The sequence below is a fragment of the Cibotium barometz genome, chromosome 59, assembly GCF_041138505.1.
Source record: "Cibotium barometz isolate CiBa-2024 chromosome 59, ASM4113850v1, whole genome shotgun sequence".
NCBI classification, from domain to species: Eukaryota; Viridiplantae; Streptophyta; class Polypodiopsida; order Cyatheales; family Cibotiaceae; genus Cibotium; species Cibotium barometz.
This window is the reverse complement of record NC_141104.1, coordinates 30,841,917-30,852,434: the sequence shown is the minus strand read 5'-3', so window position 1 is coordinate 30,852,434 and position 10,518 is coordinate 30,841,917.

The following is a 10,518-nucleotide window of genomic DNA, read 5'->3' as shown; positions in this document are numbered from 1 at the left end:
GTAATTTTGGAGTATATTGCTTGTACTCTTGTACATATTCCAGCTCGGATACCTAGTTGTTTATGTATCTAGGTGAGTTATTTTTCTGGCCGAATCTCTATTTTGTAGCTTTTGGTGGAGAGTGTGTGGGCTTCATATCTCAAGAAATAGGTTTCAAAAGAGTAGAAATTGGTAGAATAGTCCATTGCTATGCTTAAAGAAGCATTTAGGCATGAGATTAGCTAGTTCTTGGCTCTCTAATCTCATGAAATCACCGCCCAAGTGTTCCCTCTCCAAAGCCTCAATCAAGTGTCTATTATGCTCAATAACTCTCCCATAATGTTGCCTAAGTGATGGCTAAGAGATATGAGGTGATTGGAGCAAGAAAGGTGATGAATCTAGTGTTTTCTTGAAGCACCTAATGGCTGGAAATCTCTGCAACAAACCATGGTAAAATTTGGGGAGAATGGGATCAATTTTAGAAGATCTGATACCACTGCAATGAACCAGCAATGATGACTTAAGGCATGGAGTGATGACATGGGTGTAGGAGAAGAATCCATGAGCAAGGAGAAGAGCAAGATTGCCATGGAAGCTTATTGGCTTGTAATTTTGATTAGTATGAGTTAATTGTGATTAGCTATTCTCATTGGCCTATATACCATGGCCCCCTTTTCTCACATACTTATTAATGGCCACCCTACTTGGCCTTTGGCCCATAAGCCTATGTCCCCCACTTACACTTGGCCCTTTGTCCCAATACAACTTATGCTTGGCCCATGGCCTTATATGTACAACTTGTGTGCACACTTATGTGTGCAACACTTCATTAGACTAATATAAATAAATATTCAAGGTCAAATAAGGGTGTAACTCAAAAAGAAAAGTTAAGGATAGGTTACTCAATATACTCTTTGAAGAATCATGATTGAGTAGATGATAACCTTAGAAAAACTAGAGTTGACATAATTGTAATAATGAGAAACTTGTTACTCAAAAAAATCCATGGAATGACTTAAAATAAGGTGGTAGAGTCTTTTTAAAGGTACAAGAGATTCTTGCATAAGTTAAGCATTGTCCAAAGTTGAGGTGCTTAGTGGTAAGCTAATACCTTTCTCCCTATTAAGAATGGGAGTTGTCAATAAATGTTTGAGATCCTTGTAATTATCAAATATGTCCATCTATTCATGGAAGTGTTGTAAAAGATGTTTGTAGTGTCCTTGACCTACGGGCTTTCTCTTAAGGACAAATAAACCTTGGTGAAATGATATTAATTTTATTAATGCTGCTTGTTTTATCTCTACTGAAAGGCTATGCCAGATGGGCAAGTTACAAGTGGTACAAAAGAGTCTCATAGTAATGCTTGCGCAATGTATGTAATGTTGACTTACAGGTTGTTGATTAAAGAGTTTGAGAAATGGTTTGAAAGAAAGCTACATCTAGATTAACCCATAACATCTAGATCAACACTTGTCTCACCTTCACGATCATAATACACGCATAATTGACCTCTTGAGAATCACCACCATGAAGATTACTATAATGTTGTCGCCTTCAAGAAGTGTCTTATCACAAGAAACATGATCCTCACAATCATTCCCATTAAAAGAACCATGTAATTGTCTTTTATTTACCTCATTGTTGATAGTTACCTCCTCATGGCTATCCACTATTTCATTTTCAGCCACCAATGTACACATAAAAATCTCTCAACATTCCCATCAGCATCACCATTTTCACTTTTAGAGTCTTTATGGAAGTGATGATCTGAGGATGATCTCGAATGAGGGACTTAGAGTGAAGTTAACTCCTTGTAGATTGCCCACTAAGATACAAGGTTATCATGTAACATAATCCCTCCACAATAAACTAGATCTTATTGAGAGCAATGTTGTCATTACTGTCCATAAAGAAGTGGACCACTTTCATGAATTCTTTGTCTAGATTTTTCATAATTCCATTTATGATTTCCTTTTCCTTGATATGTAGATAAAAGAAGGAGAGGTATCAATACTTCTTGGCATACCTAGACAAGGAATCTTTGTGTATAGATGCCATGCATTTATGTCCAAAACCTATTTGCTCTCAAATAGCCACAAAGTTTTACACAACTTCATACTATTTGGTCAAATTCTCCCAATCCCACTCATAGTTATGCATTTCCTTCACCCACCATGATCTAGCTTTTCTCATAGAATGTGAAGTCACTTGCTTTACTTTGTCAATCTTGCCACAACAAATAAAGGCATGAAAGTGTTGAAATATATAATTTTGACCTTTTGGATCTTGGTGAACGAGGGTACCATGTGGCAATGAGTGGGGGGTAAATATCCCACATGTGAAGATAGTTGTGTTAAGGAAGGACTATGTGAGGTAGATGTTAAAAGACATGGTGTTAGCTTACTGAATGAATGAAAAATATCATCACATAGAGAAACTAACATGCCAAAACTTAGATATTAATAAGATATAACCAATGAGAAATAGAGTGTACTCAAGGTCACCAAAAGCATCATATAAACACAAGATATTAATAAGATATAACCAATGAGAAATAGAGTGTACTCAAGGTCACCACCACAAGCATCATATAAACACAAGCTCATGGAAAATTAAAAGAGGAGAGTTTTTTCCACAAAGGACCACTTAGTATATTGATCACTAATAAGCAAGTACACAAAACATTGGAATTACACTCTCCACTTAGCTCTCTGGTTAACTCTCTCAAGTGTGAGTAGTAGACCTTGTTTATATAGGCTCATGAGAAGGAGGTGCCTAGGGACCATGAATCTCTCCACCTCCCTTAGATTTCTCACTAGACTAACCTAAAATGTGATTCCTCAATCATAGGAAAGTATCTACTAGACCTACAACTCTAGTAAATGAGCCTTGTAACCTTAGAACAAGACACTCTAAGGTATATAGACTCAGGATAAGGAGGTGCCTAGGGCCCATGAATCTCTCCAACCTTCCTTATATTTCACACCAAATGCACCTAAAAAGTGATGCCTCAATCATAGGAAAGTATCTACTAGACCTACACTTACTTACTCTAGTAAATGAGCCTTCTAACTTTAGAACAAGACACTATAAGGTATCACTAAGGAAATCACACTGAGAATGGATGCTAGATCAAATATCTTCTAACACCCTCCCTTTATCGAAAGAATCCATACCATGCAAGGTGTTCTTGGATGAGATCTACCACTAAGATAAAGATCACTAAGATGATAAAAAATGCCCCATGGGCTATAGAATGTCATACATAAGAACTGTTAGAATAATGAGTTGGACAAGTTTTCCTCCTCCTTCTCTAGGTTCTTTTATTTTCCCTTCACTTTATCCTCTTCATCATTTCTCCTTTTGAATCAATCTAGGAGCCTTGGTCTTCTTGTCCTTAACTGTAATGGAATGCTCCACTGGAACTAGTGTTGAAGAAGTTGAAGATTTGGAGCCCTTCATGCGGGTTTGTTTAATCCTCTAGACTGAGGGAATAAGTCATTGAGGTTAGAGTATGATTGGTTTGATTGGATATCAATGAGACACATTGTTCATAACAAGGAGTCATGCTAGAGAGAAACACATAGATGGCTTCCTATTCATCAATGGTAACACCTACACCACTGAGTTGATCAATCATACAATGAATGTCATTGACATAGAAGAAACACTGGCTTTGTCATTTTTTTCCATCCTATAAAGTTTCTTCCTTAAGAAGAACCTAGCAGCTGCATTGGTTTGCCCAAAGATGGACTTGAGCCAAAGCCATGAGCCTAAGCCATGCTTCATTCAAAGTCTTTGCTAAGCTCACTTGATGTATTTGGCTATCACCTAGTCCACAAATGATGAGAGATAAATAATTTGGAGTCTAACTTGTTCCACTTTTAGTGATGATGATATCTTGATCTCTATTTGGTCTCTTCTCAGTACCATTATTAACCACTCCCCACATGTATTTTTCTGTGAGACACATTTGCATTTTGATGCACCAAGTATGGTACTTGGAGCCATCAAAATTATCTATTTCATCATACATCTATCCCACCATAGTTACTATGATTCTCAAACCCCCCCCCCCACACACACACAGTGTTGGACAAATAAGGAAGTCCTTTATAGCTCTAGGACTTTACAATGGATCTTGTCTTTTCACCCATAAATGCTCTACTCAAGTATCCCTTCACCAAATAAGTGGAAATGTGTAGGTAACTTGTCACTGATTTGGACCTGAAACATATCTTTAATCCTTTGGCTAATGTGATTGGAACTTTAGTTTTAGTGTGTAAATATCTTGGCATTCTGACTAACACATCTCACACTGGGACCTCACACACAAGAGTGTCCTTTAGCTGGAGGACATTACAAAGAGGATTTTCACCTCAAGCTTGATGAACACACTAAGGCAATAGATGACTCACACCACACATATTTTTGGTATTGAAATAAAACACACACACATATGTGATTTGAGGAGCCTTTTATAATGTGGATGGCTTTTATGAAGGGTAATTCTCACAATTAAAGGCTCATATACATAGGTTATAATAAATTCCCTTATTCAACGAGGGGAATTAGGAACCGCCTTGGAATTTTACGCTTGTCAACCAACTTCTCGAGTGCCTTAAACTACACATTGATAGTAGGAGAGTAACAAGTTGTTTGATGCAGAAGGATTGTGCTGCAGAGACCCACCTTTTGTATGTTATACCATAGTGTCTCCCATAGCCTCAGAAACAGGGCTTTTTGTACCCTATACAATAAGAAGCTGAACTAACCTCTCCACAAAAGAGCTTATGGTGGCTATGCTAGGGAAGAACCACTGATGTGCAATGACTTGAACTGATTTTCTACTATTGGGGGTCATCTTTGAGCTTGGATTGAAGCTGATCACAAAGTTTCTGTTGAGCTCACAATAGTAGCCCCAATAGGACTTTCACAAAGAGTTGATTAAAGTACTTTATTGCTTGTTTTGATGTTGTGAAGGAACCTTCTCACATGTTGAATAATGCGCGAGAAAGAAAACAACTTCGACTACAAATTGAGCTCAAAATTGAGCTGAGAATGGAGTTGTCTCCTTCACTTATCTAGTTCGCACTCAGTGGAGTGACAGTAAATCTGTTGATTGCTTTCTCTCTCTCTTTTACTCCTTCTCTCCCTTCTCTCTCTCACTCAAAAATGCTTGCTCTTACTCAAAGATTTGCAAACATAGATCTCTCTCACACTCAATGTGAATGCCTCACACAAGGTATTAAAGGAGAAATTTATTTTCTACCTCTTGTCACTCACAAAGAACTTGCCATAGATGATTTATCTTCCTTCTCTTGTGTGAATTCCTCACTCAATACCTTGTGTGAATGCCTCTCACACAAGGTATCAAAGGATAAATTTCTTTTCTACCTCTTCTCACTCACAAAGATCTTTCCATAGATGATTTCTCTTCCTTCTCTTGTGCCACTCAAGATAAAGATACTAATGCTTTCCCTCCCTCACTCCTATGTATGCCACTTACACAAGCATGAAGGAAATGCAATGTCATAAAGCAATGCTTAACTAAGAAGTTTAAGTTGTTGGCCTTCTTGATGCTTCTAAGTGCCACTCTAAGAAGCAAGAATCAACCCTTAAATGCAACAAATGCAATAATAATTATCTCACAAAGAATACCACTCAATGATAATAGAGAATGGACCTATCAACTCAATGAGAATCACACATACACCCACAATCACTAAGATGTACCTATCAACTCATGAATGATTACACTCCCATGGAAAGGAGATATGATATCATGTTAAAAGGTATTGTGTGAGCTTAATAAATGAATGAATCAGGCAATGGAAATGATTATGACATAGAAAAACTCACACCACTAGAGCAACAGATGCGAAAATTTAGATAATAATGAGATGTTACCAATGAGTTATAGAGTGTACTCAAGGTCACCACAAGCATCACATAAACACAAGCTAATGTAAAATTCAAAGAGGAGAGTATTTCCACAAAGGACCACTTAGTATATTGATCTCTAAGAAATTACACAAAGCATGGGCATTACACTCTCCACTTAGCTCTCTAGTTAAGTCCCAAGTGTGAGTAGTAGACCCTGTTTATATAGGAGGCACCTAGGTCCCATGAATCTCTCCACCTCCCTTATATTTCTCACCAGACTCACCTAAAAGGTGATGCCTCAATCATAAGAATGTATCTACTAGACCTACACTCATTTACTCTAGTAAATGAGCCTTCTAACATTAGAAAAAGACACTCTAAGGTATCACTAAGGAAATCACACTACAAATGGATGCTAGATCACATATCTTCTAACAATAGAGAAGGGGAAGCCTCCCCTCTTCCTCGTGCATGCCCCTTTGCCATGTGTAGCAGGGAGATGGTGGATGCTAAAGGGTGGCTAGGAGGCAGGAGTGGGATCCGTGTACTTGGCTCTTCACATAATTCCAACATGGTATCAGAGCACATATCTACGTCTTGGTGGTGGTCTGCTACTGATGACTAGATTCCATTCCATTTTAGTGATGACCCCTCTCCTTGAAGTGATGACCCCTCTCCTTGAAGTGATGTTGACCTCCCATCTCATTGAAGTTAGGAAAAACCATTGGTGATGGATTCCAAGTTCCATCTACCTTGGATTATTCCATTCCATTTTAGTGATGACCCCTCCTTGAAGTGATGTTGACCTCCCATCTCATTGAAGTTAGGAAAAACCATTGGTGATGGATTCCAAGTTCCATCTACCTTGGATTATTCCAAGGTAGATGGATTCCAAGTTCCATCTACCTTGGATTATTCCAAAAATATACTTTTACCCTTGTCAAAACTCATTCCTTGCACTTTCAAGAGACACCATGCATAGGGCCATGCATAGACATATGCGACACATTTGTTCCACCTTGATGCATCAATGAATGGAGGAACTTCTCCTTTCCAAGAATGGATCCATAACTTTGATCACCATGATGCATACTAACTTGAGGGGTATGTGATGTATTTGCATACTTAAGGGGTATGTGATGCATTTGCATGTGTGAGGTGCCTACAAAAGTACCATAAGTTTGTGGTCCCATTTCTTGAAATTTTTTTGCTCCATATGGATCCATTATAGGTCCACCATAAGCTTCTTTTCTCTTGCCTACATCTTGACTCATGAGTCCAACATGCAACTCTTTTCTAGAAAAGAGTCAAACTTGTCCACCATAAATTGAAAATTTTGGTCCATTCTATCAAAAGCATGTTTTGGATGAAAAACATTATGGTGTTCATGTCCCTATATTCCTTAGACCATTTAGGGGCATTAGACATATGTGGTGCATTAGTTTTTTGGCTCCTTCCCTCATTGACATTGACATTGGTCTCTTCTTACATATCTCCTTGATGAACATCTTACTTGCATATCTGATGTGCCTCCCTCATGATCAAGCACTTCTTTGGAGTTTTCTTCAGGTTTAGGATTTGGCATTATGTTAAAAAATGTCAATTTACCTTTGGAAAAACTTCCAAATTCCAATTTGAGTGATCTTTGTCTCTATGGAGAGTTTATGGAGTGTACAATTCACGTATGTGATCACCTTTGACTTGGTCGAATCTATAGTACCCTTTGTTATGAATTTTCTACAGAAAGTAAAAAAAGTAGCAATGTGGCCTTTATACCCCAAAATGATGCCTGATTTGAGAGTTCCTTATCTCTATATAATAGTTTAACAAAGTAGCAATGTGGCCTTTATACCCCAAAATGATGCCTGATTTGAGAGTTCCTTATCTCTATATAATAGTTTAACAATGTACTATCCAACTATGAAGACAAATTTGGTTCAATATAAATGTATGATTTGAGAGTTCTTCGGCACTATATAATAGTTTGAGTGTACTATCCAACTATGAAGACAAATTTGGTTCAATCTAAGTGTACCTTAAACTATAAAAATAGGACAATTGTTACAAAATGCAACCTAGCTAGTTACCCAAGTGTCTGAATGGATACATTAAGGGCTAGAAAGAGAGCTTGTGGAATGGGGAACCAAGCTGGATACATTGAGTGTAAAGATTTCAACCTTTTGACCACATTGCATTATGCACTTTATAATGAAACCCAATTAAAAATCTTAAATATAGCATATATGTTAGACATTTAGTTGCCAACATTTTATATCTTAGCAAAATACAATATATATTTGTTAAATATTAAAACATTTTCACTTACATGGTAGTTGCATCTCCTTGCATACTCCCATTCTTCTCTTTTAATTTCCTCTCCCATCATTTCCACTTGCACCAAGTCAACTCTAAGCCATTAAATATTGTAATCCTTTTTGCAAGATCCTTTTAGTTGGGTGAGTATGCCATGTGAATGTGCGTTGATCTCTTAAATGCTCTTCTCTCCTATATCCTTCACTTTCTTGAATCTTTATATTTCTCAATCCACTTTTCCATCATATAAGTGTTAAGAGGATAAAATGTAATGATGTTTTTGCTCATGGACTCATCCATCTTTTGAATGCGTCCTTTTTCATGTGGTACATGTGACACCATTCATTCATCCTTATCTCATTATGCATGAATCTAGGCATATATGGATCAATTTATTTTAAATATTTTAATATGTATATGATGGATTCTTAGCAAAATACAATATATGTTTGTTAAATATTAAAATATCTTCACTTACATGGTAGTTGCATCTCCTTGCATACTCCCATTCTTCTCTTGTAATTTCCTCTCCCATCCTTTCCACTTTTAATATGTATATGATGGATTCTTAGCAAAATACAATATATGTTTATTAAATATTAAAATATCTTCACTTACATGGTAGTTGTATCTCCTTGCATACTCCCATTATTATCTTGTAATTTCCTCTCCCATCCTTTCCACTTGTTCCAAGTAAACTCTAAGCCATTCAATATTGCAATCCTTTTTGCAAGAGCCTTTTATTTGGGTGAGTATGCCATGTGACTTTGTGTTGATCTCTTAAGTGCTCTTCTCTCCTATATCCTTCACTTTCTTGAATCTTCATATTTCTCAATCCGCATTTCCATCACAGAAGTGTTAAGAAGATAAAATGTAATGATGTTTTTGTGCATGGACTCATCCATCTTTCAAATGCGTCCTTTTTCCTGTGGCACATGTGACACAATTCGTTCATCCTCATCTCATTATGCATGAATCTAGGCATATATGGATCAATTTATTTCAATTATTGTAATATGTATACGATGGATTATTGTACCAATCATCCCTCTTCCATGCTTTCTTTTGCTCCTTTGCATAAAGGTCTATGCATGCTTTAAGCTTTATGCATAAGGGTTAAAGCATAGAGCTTATGTGTAAGGCTCTATGCACAAGGTATGCATAACATTCTATGCATAGAGCTTTATGCATATAAGGCTTAAATCATAGTGCTTATGCGTAAGACTCTATGCACAAGCCTTATGCATATGCATAAGGCTGTATGCATAAAGTTTTACGTAAGATTTATTCATAGAGCATATCCGTAAGTATCTATGGATAGAGCTTATGCATAGATCCTTATGAAGGTTTATACATAAGGATTATGCATGTAGCTTATGTGTAAGGCTCTATGCATAGAGCTTATGTGTAAGGCTCTATGCATAGAGCTTTATGCATAAGGCTTATGCGTAAGGCTCTATGCATAGAGCTTTATGCATAAGGCTTATGCATAAAGCTTTATGCATAAGGCTTCTCCATAGAACTTATGCAAAAGGCTTTATGCATAGAGCATTACGTAAGCTTCATGCATTAGGATTTATGGATATGGCTTTATGTGTAGATCTTAATGCATGCATAAAGCATAGAGCCTTATGTTATTTAAGCTCTAAGCATTTTTGTTTTATTTAGGTGAAAAAGGTCTACATCCTATCTTCATACCGGGGTGACTCGAGTACCCTGCGAATCATTCCATCTCTTGATGTAAAATCCAATTCTTTTGATTTACATTTATTGCACCCTTGTGTTCTGGGGTTTAATTTCTTATATGCATCGAGTTTATTCCTAAGGCTCTATATACATGCATAAGGTATACACATAATAGATATATTTTTAAATTCCTCCTTATTGTATACACATGATATCGTTGTTTTTATAATGTAGACATTTGGGGGGAGGATCTAGACTTAAGAAGCCCTAGCATCCCATCGCTCGGTGTCCATGATTGTTGATTGAGATATGGAGTGACTCTCACAGTTGGTCCCAAGTCCTGATCTTGTTGGTCTTCTTTTCTGGAATCACCACTGTAGGTGACAACCACTTGGAGTGCTCAATTTTGGGAACGATGATGCCTGTCTTGTCCATCTTGACCAACTCTTTCTTCCCCACTTTGGAATATTTTGGATGCATGCGATGGATTCCCTTCTTGACTAGCCGAGCACCTTCTATTAGTGGAATTCTGTGAGTGAAAATGGCTAGGTCTATCCCTGGGAGATCCTTCTGGGTCCATGAAATCACATCTTGGTGCTCTTTGAAAAAGTTAGCGATTCTTTGAAGAGGGAAAGGGTCCTCCTAGACCCAAGC